This window comes from Euphorbia lathyris, chromosome 3 (assembly GCF_963576675.1).
Source record: "Euphorbia lathyris chromosome 3, ddEupLath1.1, whole genome shotgun sequence".
NCBI classification, from domain to species: domain Eukaryota; kingdom Viridiplantae; phylum Streptophyta; class Magnoliopsida; order Malpighiales; family Euphorbiaceae; genus Euphorbia; species Euphorbia lathyris.
Genome location: NC_088912.1, coordinates 48,235,124 through 48,249,774, shown reverse-complemented (window position 1 = coordinate 48,249,774; position 14,651 = coordinate 48,235,124). Strand labels below are relative to the sequence as shown.

Here is a 14,651-nt window from a genome sequence, read left to right as displayed (position 1 = left end):
GTTGGTTCTTGTCTGCCGCTGTCCTGACTGCTTGTCGCTTGACTCAGCAGCTTCCTCTTGAAGCTTTTGCTAGAAGGCTTCTCGATCCTTCTTCATGCTGAGTCGTCGTTTTGCCTGATACGACTTCGTTTCGTCTTCTTTGGGCCGTGAGGTCTTGATTATGTTGACTTGGGCTTGACTTCCACTCATGGGCTTTTAGACTTTATATCTTAATGTCTTATAGATAAATAAACTCAACATTGAACAAACACATTAGTATAAATAAATCAAAGCATTTAAATTTAATGTGTTAGAATATTTTTTATCAATTACTTAAATAATTTTGTCAAATCAAAATCATGTGGAAAGGTGTTTCAACAAACTCCCCCATTTTGATGTTGGCAAAAATATTCAGTCAAAAACTCAGTGTTGAGCTCCCCCATGATAGTTGACCTTATATTACTCAGTATGCTCCCCCGTAAGGGTTGAGCGGCTAACTTAGATTTACTTTAAACATTTCAAGGTTTAATCAAGTAAGTCTAAGGTCAGTTTTCAGAATTTGGTCAGCTCATGGAACATATTCTATTTAACTCAGTTTATGCGGAAGATTTAGATATCAGAGAGCGCTGAGTATTTCTTTGTTCAATGTGTTTAAGAAGACATGTAAAAGAGGTCAACATCTTGATCAACACAGCATTACAATCATAAAGCAATGTAGACAAATAGCACAGTTGATTTAGTGAAGATATATGCGTTTAACTATTCAATATAAAACATAAGTAGGCATCACATAAGATTGGTTAAATTTAAAAGGATAGTTGCATGCATAGTTTTGTATTCAGGGTCAGCACAACAGAAAATACATAAGGGAAAGACTACAAGTTTTAACAAAATGGAATCTAGTCAATCCTAGTCAAGCTATTTCTTCTTGTAGTTGAGTTGGGCTTCATGCTCTTTAGCTTTACCCTTTCCCTTTTGTTTTTGCTGACTACCTGAAGCTTCTTCTGAATGTTGGGTTCTTTGAGCTTGTACTTTCTCCCCCGTTTTGCCACCATCAGCAGGAGGAGGAATGAAAGTGTCTTTAATGGCAGCTTGAGTTAGACGTTTAGAGAATGCCTTAAGCTTTCGTGTGCTTTCATTTATGCCGTCAAAAATTGGAACACCATCATCCAGAATAGGACGTGGAATACTGATAGCTACAGCACTCAGCATACTCAGAATATATGCTTGAGACTTTCCAACCCAGTGTATGATGTCAGTGAGCATTGCAAAAGCTTGATGAAACATCTTCAGCAAAGACGAATCAAAATACTGACGCTGAGCATTGGTGTGTCGCACGTGGTTGAAAGTAACTCGAAAGTACTTCAGGATTTCGTTTGTTTTGAGCTGGTCAGTTTCCATCTCTTCCTTTCTTAAGTTTAGCAGACGCACAACCTCACTAATTTGCTCAATGGAGCATTGGGAGAAGGAAGAGAGTTGGTGATTGGTTTTCTCCTGCTCAGTGTGAAGCTGGTTGAAGAGTTGATGAACTTCGGCAGAAGTTGCATACATTGTGTTCGCAGCTAACAATTGATGAAGTTGACCCTGTAGAGAGTTCATGTGATTTACCATGGTCAGCTGGAGTTCGGCCAGCTTTGTTATAGAGTCCTGCCTGGGCTGTTGAGATTGTAATGAAGTCATGACACTCAGAAGATCCTTTAGACCTTTGATCTTAGTAAGAAGCTGAGTGACAGATGAAAGCTGAGTTGGCTCAACATTAATAGACCCAACGGCATCGGCGTTTGTTTGATGAAGGTCCTGGAGAAGGGCTTGAGCTGAGTCAATGATTCTTCGACCAGACTCAGAGGCAGTAAGATAGCTGAAGGATTCATCATTCGTTGGCCCAGATGCCGGAGGAGGAGTAGAACCGAATAGAGGTGGTGTTTGGTTCTGCTCAACATTAGAAGTGCCATCATGATCAGCAGCTGGTCTTGAATTAAGATTTCCAGTAGAAGCTGACTGGATTAGATTTTGCACTTGGATTTATGGAAGAGGAGGATCGGCAGAATGTGTTACTTGCTCAGAGTCAGGCTGAAGCTGACTGGATTTGGGAAGCTGAGAAGGTTCGGTACTGACCTGAGCAGGAATTTCCTTAGCTTGCTCAACATTTTGAGGAGCAGGATCTTCGAGCACTTGCTCGGCATCATTTTGGCTTGGGGAAGCAGTTAAGTCGACATGTTCCTTCGGCTGAGAAACAGAGGCTTGATTTTCTTGTTGCTCTGGTGGATACTCAATAGGGTTAGAAAAGAACTTAAGGTGTATATCTGTTAGGTCAGTGATCTCATCCCTCAGAGGTGAGTCACCCATGAGGTCAATGACGGGGGCTCGATATGACTTCTTCTTAAGTCTTTTTAGCCTTGGAGGAGTAGGGTCAGCAGGAATGGACTCAATAGAGTCAGTAGGTGAAGTTTCCCTTTGAACAGCGGGATGATTTGCCATTGGCTCATCATCTTCTTCGTCAACCAACTCAGTGTTGGTTGGTTCATATTGCTCATCATCAGCTGTCTCCTCAGTGTCAACCTGACCACCCAGTTCTTCTTCTTCTTCAAACTGACCACCCAATTGGTCTTGTTCTTCCTCTTCTTCTGACTGTTGTTCAGTGTCAATGTCTTGACTCTGTACATAATATGAGTTAGGAGGAATGACAACGTCAGTTGGAAGGGCATCGATAGGACTTAATTCAGAAGAGATCTTCTTCTTCTTTCTTAACGGTTGCTCATCAATATCCTCTCTTTCTTCTACCTCAGGCTCAGCTTGCCTTGATCTTTTCTCAGCTGACCTAGGTCCATCCTGGCCTGGTTGAGGTTGAGGCTTAGTTCCTCTGGATACAAATTTAAGCTTCTTTGGTGCAGATACAGCTTCTTTAGAGGTGCTTTGCACAACTTTCCTCTTTCTTTCTGTCCTTCCCTTTCGAGTCACCATCCCCTCAGTTTCCTGGACAGCGGCCCCTTTCCCTTTCTTGGGCACTATAGGTTGATCGTAGAATAGACCAAACAGTGCAGCTGCAATTATCTCAGTGCTTATTATGTGGATTTCCTCAACTAGGCTCACCTTTTGGTCTTTAAGGATTCTAGTGATTATGGAGCCCAGTCTAAGGGTTCCGGTACTTCTTTGAAATCCACCGATTATGAAGACAGGCATGTTCATCGGCGTGTAGGTCAGCATGTGCCAGATGAAGTACTGCTCAAAATTTGTCGCTGAGTTGGTGCAATTGATCTTGGGAAAGATGAAATTGGTCAGTATGTAGTGGGCCATCTTCTGATTCCGACCCATGGAGGTCCTCAAAATTTCTCCTACATGACCAGGAGGTTTATAGAACTCAGCGGAGTAGTTGGTTTTATCTTGGTCACCAGATTTACGAAGTATTGCTCCTTCATTTTTCAGTTTGAGTAGTGAGGCAAGATAAGCGGGGTTGATGAAGATATCTTTCCCTCGAACCTGGGTGACCATATAGTCCCGATTATCATCCGCAACTTTTAGGTTAGCGTAGAATTCCTTCACTAACTCAGGATAGGTATGTTCGCGAATTGAGAACAGCTTGGTCCAGCCGTTGTTTTTGATCCACTCACAGAAGGGTTGCTCAGCTTCCACAAAACCCTTTGAAAACCACCTAGAGTGGTCAACCTTATACCCCCTCACACTCTCGTAGACCGGAGAGTAGGTGCGTTCCACGGTCTTCTTGCCTTTGTCCTTTTGTTGTTTTCCCTTCGAAGAGACAGCTTGGTCAGCTTTGGTTTGCTTGCTCGGCGTAGTGACCTTAGAGTGGTCACGTTGGGCAGGAGATGAAGGATTTTCATCAGAGCGGTTATCAGAGTTACCGGCACCGGAGATATTCAGAGAAACTTTTGTCATGATTCTCATAGAAGTTTGGGAAGATTTGGAATTTTTAGAGAGAAGATAGGAATACCAGAGATTTCTAAGCGTAAAGAGATAAAAGTGGGAATTCATCCACTATTTATAGAGGTGTTGAGTTGATCTAAAGCGTTGGGTTGTCAATTTGACCTCGAGATCCTCAATCGACAAATATTCTAGCATTTATGACACATTCGGTGCATGTGTTTTCTAATCATCGCGCTTATGTCATCCTAGGTGGCTATTTAATTCGCGTGTTATGCATTAAATTTTGCAACGGATCTTTACTCAGTGTTTAGGGATTTCAAACGTTTAAAGTTCTGAGTAGTCAGTGTTACGCAAAGGAATAATTCTTATGCTTAGTAGCTCAGCTTAAGATAAACACTCAGCATGTATATCTACTCAGCATGTGATAGTTATTGATTTAGCATAAATCATTCAGCATGGTAATTCACTCAGCATGCATATATCACATATTATACTTGGAATTTACTGAAGAGTATTAAACATACCAATGGCTTCTCTAAGTATGTTGAATTGCTCACGAGCCAGTGGCTTTGTGAAGATATCAGCAAGCTGCTCATCCGTTGGGACATAGGTCAGCTTGATCTCTTTCTTGAGTACATGATCTCTGATGAAGTGATGTCTTATGCTGACATGCTTCATCCTACTGTGCTGGATTGGGTTCTTTGATAAGTCAATGGCACTCTTGTTGTCATATTTGACTTCAATTGTTTTAGTTTGAACTCTATAATCTTCAAGCTGTTGCATAATCCATAGGACTTGAGCAACACAGCTTCCAGCAGCAATGTACGCAGCTTCAGTGGTTGACAGGGCTACTGACGCCTGCTTCTTGCTGAACCAGGACACAAGACAGCTTCCAAGTAAGTGGCATCCTCCCGAGGTGCTTTTTCGTTCAAGCTTGTCTCGTCCGTAGTCAGCGTCAGTGTATCTAATGAGTGTGAAATCATGAGTATTGGGATACCACAAACCTGCATTCACTGAGCCTTGCAAATATCTAAGGATTCTTTTTACAGCTATGTAATGAGATTCCTTAGGGTTAGATTGATATCTAGCACAATAACATACTAAGAACTGAATGTTCGGCCTACTAGCAGTCAAGTCAAGTAAAGAACCAATCATACCTCGGTACAATCTGCTGTCTACTGACTTACCACTTTTATCAGCGCAGAGGACAGTGTCAGTGCCCATTGGGGTAGATATTGATTTGTAATTCTCAAGTTCATACTTCTTCAATATCTCCTTAGCATACTTAGTTTGACTGATGAAGATGCCATTTTTCCCTTGTTTGATTTGAAGTCCAAGGAAGAAGGTGAGTTCTCCTATCATTGACATTTCAAACTCAGTCTGCATCTGCTTACTAAATTCCTTGCACATTGACTCGTTAGTGGCACCAAAAATAATGTCATCAACATATATCTGAGCCAATAGGGTATCTTTACCCTTTCTCTTAATGAATAAGGTTGTATCAGATTTACCTCTGACATAATTTCTAGTCAGCAGGAAACTGGTCAGCCTCTCATACTAAGCACATGGTGCTTGTTTGAGACCATACAGAGCCTTTTTGAGTTTATAAACGTGGTTTGGGAACTTGGGATCCTCAAACCCTGGAGGTTGATTAACATAGACTTCCTTGTTTATAACTCCATTAAGGAATGCACTCTTAACATCCATTTGAAACAATTTAAAGTTCATATAACTTGCATAAGCACATAAAATTCTTATAGCCTCTAGCCTTGCCACTGGGGCGAAGGTCTCACTGTAGTCAATACCTTCTTGCTGACTGTAGCCCTGAGCTACAAGTCTTGCTTTGTTTCTGACCACGTTCCCTTGTTCATCCATCTTATTGTGAAAGACCCATATTGTTCCTATGGTCTTTTGGCTTTTTGGTTTTGGCACTAAGTCCCATACTTCATTTCTTCTGAACTGATCAAGTTCTTCTTGCATTGCATTCATCCAGAGCTCATCATACTCAGCCTCAGCGAAGTTCTTTGGTTCCTGAATTAAGACGAATGCTACGTTGCTGAGGTATCTCCTGAGTTGATTCCTTGTCATCAGGGTGTTCTCAGCGGCATCAAGAATGGCACTTTCTGAGTGTCCTCTTGGTATTCTGATCTCTTTTGGTAGATTGATGTCTTGTGCTGGTTGTGTTTCAACAATCTCTGCAGGTGTAGATTGGTCAGTGAAAACAATTTGAGTTTCGCTTTTACCTTTGGTCAGCCCTTGAGGCAATGACTCAGCGGCTGTTTCTTGGTCAGCGGGAGCTGAGTGGGGATCATCCTCAGTCAGCTGCATGTCTCTTCCTGCAGGGTTAGTTTCATCGAACTCAACGTGTACTGACTCTTCTAAGACCTGAGTTTGTTTATTGAAAACTCTGTATGCTTTGCTGTTTGTTGAGTAGCTTAAAAAGATAGCTTCATCAGCTTTTGAGTCAAACTTAGCTAGGCTGTCTTTGGTATTTAAAATAAAACATTTACAACCGAAGGCACGAAAGTATCCAATATTGGGCTTTCGTCCTTTCCAAAGTTTGTAGGGGGTCTTCTTTAATATAGGTCTAACTAGAGCCCTATTAAGTATGTAGCACGCTGTGTTGACAGTTTCTCCCCAAAAGTACTTTGGAAGCCTATGCTCACTCAGCATTGTCCTCGCTATTTCAACCAAGGTTCTATTTTTCCTTTCAACAACCCCATTTTGTTGAGGCGTTCCAGGAGCAGAAAAATTATGGTCAATGCCGTTGGCTTCACAGAATTCAACAAACTGTTGGTTCTTGAATTCTCCACCATTATCACTTCGGATGTGAGCTAACTTAAGGTCTTTATCATTTTCAAGTTTTCTTACTAAAGTTGAAAATGTCTCAAAAGTTTCATCCTTGCTACTCAGCAAGATGATCCAAGTGTACCGAGAAAAGTCATCTACAATGACTAAGGAAAATCTTCTACCACCCAAGCTCAGCGGCTGGACTGGACCAAAGAGATCCAAGTGTAGTAACTCTAATGGACGCTTAGTTGAGACAATGTTTTTACTATGAAAAGATTGTTTGGTTTGTTTTCCAGCTTGACAAGCATGACATAATTGATCTTTTTCAAACTTAAGCTCTAGCAGTCCCTCAACTAATTGCTTTCTTGCTAATTTGGCCAGGAGGTCCATGCTTACATGACCAAGTCTCCTGTGCCATAGCCAGAAATTTTCTTCTTTTGACACTAAGCATACAGTTTTTGAAAACTTCTTTTCTAAGTTTAGCATAAAGACATTATCAATACGAGGGGCAGTTAAAATCAACTCATTTGTTTTACCCTCAAATATTTTACATCCAGTGTCATCAAATATAAATTTTCTCCCATTGTCACATAGCTGAGCTACGCTGAGTAAGTTATATTTGAGTCCGCTGACTAGGGAGACTGACTCAATAGTAGGATTACCACCAACGGTTCCTGACCCTACTATCTTACCCTTTTTGTTGTCTCCAAAACTTACACTTCCTCCTCGTTTACGCACAAATGTGATGAACTGAGTTTCATCACCAGTCATATGCCTCGAGCATACGCTGTCAATGTACCACATCTTTGACTTCTCAGCACACCTCAGGCTTACCTGCAATATAACTAGTTTTTTTTAGGTACCCAATTCTTTTTGGGTCCTTGTTTGTTAGGTTCAACAGGTAAAGCATCATATTTCATTTTATGACGACACACTTGGACAGTGTGTCCATTTTTCCCACAGAAGTCACAGCTGACCTTCCGTTTAGGATATCTCACTGACTGGTCAGCACCCCAGTGCTGAGCGTGCCAGCACACCTTTGTGGTGTGTCCTTTCTTCCCACAGAAGTCACATTGGACATTCCGCTGAGGATTCCATCTCTGCTGACTAGTACTTCGGTACTGAGTGTTCAGAGGAATATTTCTTTTATTCGGAACCTTAAGTTGGTTCTGAATAGATGTGACATCCTTTTTCAATTTCTTAGAATCTGATTGGACCTCAGAGACAAACTTTTGCATAATTTCTACATTACTATGCAAAGTTGAGTTGTCTGGAGAAGATATCGAAGGTCACTCAGCTTGACCTCCTCAATCTCGTCACATCGCCTGCTGAGTGCTCTAACCTTTTTGTTACACTTTTTGACAAGTGTGTAGAGGTCACTCAGGGCATTAACCATTTCATTTCTGAGCAAGGGTAGTGATATTACCTCAGTTGAGTGTTCCTCATCATCAGATGCAATGGAGGGGTCAGCATGCTCAAAAACACAAGGCTCAACAAGCTCATCTGCCATGAAGCAGATCTTTGCTGACTCAGTGGCATCAGCTTCTGATGATGATGACTCATCACTATCACTCCAGGTTGCCACCATTGCCTTCTTGCCGTTCTTCCTTTCCTTCCTCAAGGTAGGACAACTTGATTTGATATGGCCAGTTTGATGATATTCAAAGCATGTAATGGGCTTTGAGTTGTCCTTCTTGTACTTGCTGTCACTTGACTCAGCTTTGTACTTATCAAACTTCTTGTAAGGCTTCTTAGAATATTTGTCATTCTTTCTGAACAGCCTTTTCATCTTTCTAGTGAACATTGCCATTTCTTCATCATCTGTTGAGCTCCCATCAGTGGAGTCAGCTTTCATGACAAGAGACTTTTGCTTCTTGTCTTCAGACTTTTCCTTCACCTCGAAATTCTTCATTGAGATCTCATGGGTCAGCAACGAGCCAATGAGTTCATCATACTTGTAGGTGGTTAAGTCTTGAGCTTCCTCAACATCAGTTTTCTTGGCTTGCCAGCTTTTAGGAAGACTCCTCAGTATCTTCTTGACTTGCTCTTCCTCAGTAAAGATCTTGCCAAGTCTCTTGAGGTCGTTGATAATGTTTGTGAGCCTTGCGTTCATCTCAGAGATTCCTTCATCATCATTCATCTCAAAGAGCTCGTACAACCTCATGTGTTGGTTCACCTTGGACTCCTTCACTTTGTTGGTTCCTTCGTAGGTGACCTCCAGCTTTTTCCAGATCTCCTGCGCTGACTCACAACCTGAAATTTTGTTGTACTCTGCAGCATCTAACGCACAGTGAAGCATGTTTATAGCCGAAGCATGATTTTGTAGCTTCTTGAGATCATCCTCTGTCCATTTAGTCTCAGCTTTAACAACCGTTTGGCCGTCAATAGTTTCAACAGGAACAAATGGGCCTTGGACTATAGAAAGCCATGCACTCATATTTGTTGCCTGAATGAAGTTTTTCATTCTGTTCTTCCAAAAGGTATAGTTAGACCAGAAGAACAGAGGAGGCCGAGTAATGGACAGTCCCTCAGGTAAAATCTAAGTTGTCTGATTTCCTGGGAGGAAACGAGTGCTGTTCTCAGCCATTGTGGGGATCAGCTCAAGATAGTTATATCTTGCTCAGTGAGCTGTTAAGCTCTGATACCACTTGTTGGTCCCTTATAACGTGACAAGTTTAGTTCCAAGGGGGATAGGAACTATTTAAAATTTTTTCCGTTTAGGCTGACTTCTTTTCTTATGAAAAGGTTTACACAGCGGCGCTAAGTAATTCTAAGACACAAGCTTAGTCAACTTGTGATTAAGTCTGTTTCTTTCCTTGAGTCAGGAGATAGCACTTAGAGTCTATTCCTGAACTCAACTTCTTAGTGCACTCAACTGAGCGTGAGTTCGTTACTTAGTCAGTTTTATAGAAAGCAAAATATAAAGGAGTTTAAGGGTTAGAAATATGTTACTCAGCAGACATATCCTGGTTCGGCCTCTCCGCCTACGTCCAGTCCCCGGAACTCGTCCGAGCTTTTTGAATTCTCTACTGAGCTCTTTAAAGGTAGAGCATGAAACCTTTTACAATAGAAGCTGAGTATACAAGAGTACCTTCCTCTATACCTCTACTCACTCCTATATCTACCGCTGAGTACTATAACCGAGTACTCAGCCTCTCCTTTCTATTCTTCTAGAAATGATAAAGTGTTTGTCCTAAACAACAATTGCTAAGACACTTTAGATGATTGAAAATCACTCTAGACTTTTACACAATAATTTGGAAATTGGTGTAAGGTTTTTGCTTTGCTTTTCTCACAGAACTTCAAGTATGAATTTGGACAACGTTTCGGCTAATTGAAGATCTGCATCGAATGAAGCAAATGAGAGGCCTATTTATAGTGACACTTGAGGCACCGGTAATTTCGAATTTCGAAATAACCGTTGGAGGGAAACGACTTCCTGTCGTTGTCACTCAGTACGCGCTCAGTGTCGTTGGCCAATGAGATTCTTGCATCTTCTGTCCGCGGCAGTGCTCGACAGCTTTTCGTCCGGTAAACAGAATGTTTCGACATTTTTGGCAAAGTCTTCCAGACAGCTTCCTGCGCCTTCTGAACTTTACCCAAAGTAGAAATACTTTGTCTACAAGTTGGTTCTTGTCTGCTGCTGTCCTGACTGCTTATCGCATGACTCAGCAGCTTCCTCTTGAAGCTTTTGCTAGAAGGCTTCTCGATCCTTCTTCATGCTGAGTCGTCGTTTTGCTTGATACGACTTTGTTTCGTCTTCTTTGGGCCGTGAGGTCTTGATTATGTTGACTTGGGCTTGACTTCCACTCATGGGCTTTTAGACTTTATATCTTAATGTCTTATAGATAAATAAACTCAACATTGAACAAACACATTAGTATAAATAAATCAAAGCATTTAAATTTAATGTGTTAGAATATTTTTTATCAATTACTTAAATAATTTTGTCAAATCAAAATCATGTGGAAAGGTGTTTCAACACAGCTCTCTGTCTCGACAGAAAACATTGTTACATGCAAGTCTCAACAGTGTTATGTCAATCCCTATTCAAAACATATCACTTGACTTGGGGTTGCTTTAAGTTTATTAGTTTATTATAATGTTTCGTCTCACTTCAAGCTTGTATGAACACTTTATAATCACTTTAAATAAACTCAGGGATTTCCTTTTATTAGACTTATTTAGTTCTTTAAAGAAGGTTGCCTTTATACAGTTATGAAACCATATCTTATTAAAACAAATGATATAAAGAACAATTCATTTACATTGGGTTTATATCCTGGAACAATTGTCTATAGGAGACTAAACCCCAACATACTCCCACTTGGACTAAAGCCAATTGTTTCTACAACTTATCCCAGTAGAACTTAGATGACGATCATTGTTAAGCCCAAAATATACCTAAAATATCATTTATATTTACATCAGTTTTGCTATAAAATCGTGTTGTTTATATCTATTTAGAGTACTTTTACGTTCAAATATGTTTATTTCATGCAAGGTACCTAAATAGTTGGTAAAATCCAAATAGGAACGAAAAGAGGTCAAAAACAAAGGAAAAACCTTATAAAAGGAGTCAAAGACGACGAAAATCAAACGCACCGAAACGAGGACGAGGACGAAGTCAAGACGGAGGAAATTAATCCCGTGTCGCGACCGACGCATCGCCCATCTCTTCCCCTTATCATTTCGAAGGCTGAAAATCTGTTTCCCCATTCTCGGCCGAGAATTTACATTCTCGGTAAGTTCAGATTTTCAGGCATCACTATATACACTTGTTCGTTTTCAAAGAAACGCGTCCGTTCGATTGGATAAGAACGTCTCTTCGTAGCAGACACGTTCTTTAGACTCGACTCCTCAACATCTATAAATAAAGAGTTGATTTTAGAGTTGATATGAAATATTGAAGAGAAGATTTTAGTACAGAATTAATGCAGAAATTCTGAGTCAAGCAATTCGGAGTTAGAAGTTCGATTTTGTAAAAAGCAATATGATGTACACACATTGTTTATCAAATAATTATAAACACAGTAGCATTTAGATTTAGATTAAGATCAGTTTATATTAGTTTACATTTTGGTAGTAGAAGTACCCATCTCTATTCCGAAGATTCAGCGAGAAGTGTCACGACCTGGATTCGTGACACGCAGACAAAGCGGATGCTTGCTGGTTGAACTTGAAATGTCGGGTGCGGGATTATCATTAAGGATGAGTACGTGCTATTTAGATGGCATCCCATCCTCGGAAGGGTGTTCATCTAGGCACTAAACTGGTTCGGGAGCTGATCCCGCTCCCTTGATGAGCCCATGGGAGGGCAAAAACCAGTGAGCACGGAGACGACAAGGCTTACCTCAAGGACTTTGGCCCAACTTGAGGTGCCGCACGGGAGTTGCCTCTGCGTGAAAACTCTGACCCCGTGACAAATGGTATCAGAGCCGATAGTGTGCTAGCTGCGAAGTTTGCCAAGCGCTCCGTTGGCCGCGGTGGCGAGTCTAGACTGGGGACCGCAAGTGGTGTGCTCGAAACAGAATGAGCACGAGTAGGCAGGAAACCGTAGCGAAAAATTCGCCAAGCACTCCAGGGAAGCCACGGTGCCGGGTCCTAAGGAGAACAGGACTGAGCGAACGCGGAAGCCGCTCGCACCTTAAGCCTCTGAGTCATTGCCCAACTCGAGGGGGTGTCGGAAGTGGGTGTTTTCGCCAAGAGAAGCGCGAAACACAAGCAGGCAGGGAATCTGCACACTGATCCTGGCGTACAAAAAGTCGTGCACGAGGACGTTGCACGAATTGAGTGGGGGAGGATGTCACGACCTGGATTCGTGACACGCAGACAAAGCGGATGCTTGCTGGTTGAACTTGAAATGTCAGGTGCGGGATTAGCATTAAGGATGAGTACGTGCTATTTAGATGGCATCCCATCCTCGGAAGGGTGTTCATCTAGGCACTAAACTGGTTCGGGAGCTGATCCCGCTCCCCTGATGAGCCCATGGGAGGGAGAAAACTAGTGAGCACGGAGACGACAAGGCTTACCTCAAGGACTTTGGCCCAACTTGAGGTGCCGCACGGGAGTTGCCTTTGCGTGAAAACTCTGACCTCGTGACAGAAGATTTAGTAGAGGATTCGACCCAGGGGCCTGACAAACTCTAATCGAGGTTCGAGGAAAGGATTGACAACCCGTTCACTTGAAAGTCGACGAAAGCTTCCATGCTTCTTTTTCTCTGTAAACTTGTATCAAATTCATACTTCATCTAATAAAGTTCATATAATTCAATATATTTTTATGTAGCACTTATGGTAAATGATCCGAAGTGAGTTCTGGTGTTTTCATTAAAACGTAGTTAAATTCAAAATCATTACAAGGAAACTTTGTTGAACACTTAGGCAAATTGATTCTTGCATAAGTATTAATTTGGTTAAGGTAGCAATCTAACCCGACCGTAGGAGGATTGTCTGCGGTTCAAAGCCTTTTAATTGAAGGAGTTTACGTTATTACATTTTTATAATTTATACAAAGTTTAAAGTTGTTTTCTTTGCTTAATGCAAACGAATACATTTATTCTCTTTTTCTAAAGCACTAAACGTTTCTGTTTTGTAAATTCATACTCAAAACATAATTGATTTCTAACATTCTACATATTCTAATCTAATTCTTATTCTATCAATTTCAAAACCCAATTTCAAATAATGATTATCTATTTCTATAAACCTTAAGTCGTATTTAATCTACACCTAAATAAGTTTTTGTTGAAAAACGTTCCCTGTGGGATCGATATCTTTTTATTACTACAAGTGAAACCGTGCACTTGCGGAAATCGCTCAACAAGTTTTTGGCGCCGTTGCCGGGGAACGCCAAAAATTTTAACAAAAATTTAGATTTTTCGTATTTTATTTCGAATCTAGGTTTATACATACTTATTTTAACTTTTGTAATTGATAAATTTTAATTTACTAACATGTTTATTTTTCAAATTCTGTTTTGAAGGTAGTTTCGGTTCGTGCAAGATTTCAAGTTCATGCGCAGTTCTCGAAGTTTAGGCATTGCACCAGACCCTATAGACCCAGAAATTGAAAAAACCTTTAAAAAGAACAAGAAAAACAAGAAAACAAAAATAAAACTCCATTAAAAACAAATACCGAGCCAGAAAAAATGGCAACACTTATGGATTACGCTAGGCCAGGAGTGGCCGGTGTAACCAATAACATAGTTAGACCCCAAATAAATGCAAACCAATTTGAAATTAAGCCAACATTGCTTAATATGTTGCAAAATAATGTAACCTTTTTCGGGTTACCTAACGAAAACCCTAACACCCATTTGACAAGTTTCCTTGAAATTTGTGACACTTTCAAGATAAATGATGTGACTGCCGAAGCAATCAAACTTCGCCTCTTTCCTTTCACTTTGAAGGACAGAGCCAAAGAGTGATTAACTTCTATGCCAGGCGCAACATTCGAAACTTGGGACCAACTAGCCCAAGCATTTTTATCAAAATATTTTCCTTTAGCAAAAACCGCAAGAGTCATAAAAGAGTTAACATCTTTTTCCCAAAATGATAACGAAACTCTTTATGAGGCTTGGGAACGTTTTAAAGAACTTCAACGTTTATTCCCACACCACCAATTGCCCGATGCACTTTTAATGCAAACATTTTATAATGGATTAAATCCTACAACTAGAGGTTCATTAGATGCTATGTCGGGAGGGTTATTTATGAAGAAGACATCAGCCCAAGCAAGAGAACTTTTGGAGGAAATGGCAATCAACAGCAGTATGTGGCCCGCGGAATGTGGACATATACCAGTGGCAAAACCATCATCCTCAACCACATCATCGGTTAAAGGTATAGTAAATCTTGATCCAGTTGCGATGTTACAAGCCCAATTTTCTGTCTTATCGCACAAAATTGATAGGTTTATGGCACCATGCGATTCTAACGGTAATCCAATCTAAATGGATATGGATTACGAAGGTATGAGCGAGATCGAACAGGTAAATTTTGT

The 14,651-nt window shown here is 40.8% G+C and overlaps 1 non-coding gene across 1 annotated transcript; it reads right to left on the bottom strand.

Moving 5' to 3' along the window:
* Positions 1–14,166: 14,166 nt before the first annotated feature.
* LOC136225198 (small nucleolar RNA R71) lies at positions 14,167–14,273 on the bottom strand. The gene has a single exon (XR_010686926.1). It is a non-coding gene; the product is annotated as a small nucleolar RNA R71 (small nucleolar RNA).
* Positions 14,274–14,651: the final 378 nt, after the last annotated feature.